Below are 286 nucleotides of genomic sequence, written 5' to 3' on the forward strand. Positions count from 1 at the left end.
ATAGCTGGCATTTTTCGAGTAGACCCGGGATCGAATCCGTTGTAGAACATCATGCTGCTTGCTTCATTTTGTACACTCTTCTTTTGTACATCAATAAATTAAAAAATATCCATCCCTCTCAAAATGAATAAAAGAATTACATTTAACTGTATCTCCCTCTAAATAATAATAAATCAATTTGGGACGAGCAATCTTTGTTTGATGTTTAAGATGTGCTTGTTTAAGACACTCATTGTCAAGTAAGAGCTGTTCCTAATACATACGAAGGTGTGGTGTTTCGTTATAG

Source organism: Plasmopara halstedii, assembly GCF_900000015.1.
Source record: "Plasmopara halstedii genome assembly, contig: Scaffold_1211, whole genome shotgun sequence".
Lineage (NCBI taxonomy): Eukaryota > Oomycota > Peronosporomycetes > Peronosporales > Peronosporaceae > Plasmopara > Plasmopara halstedii.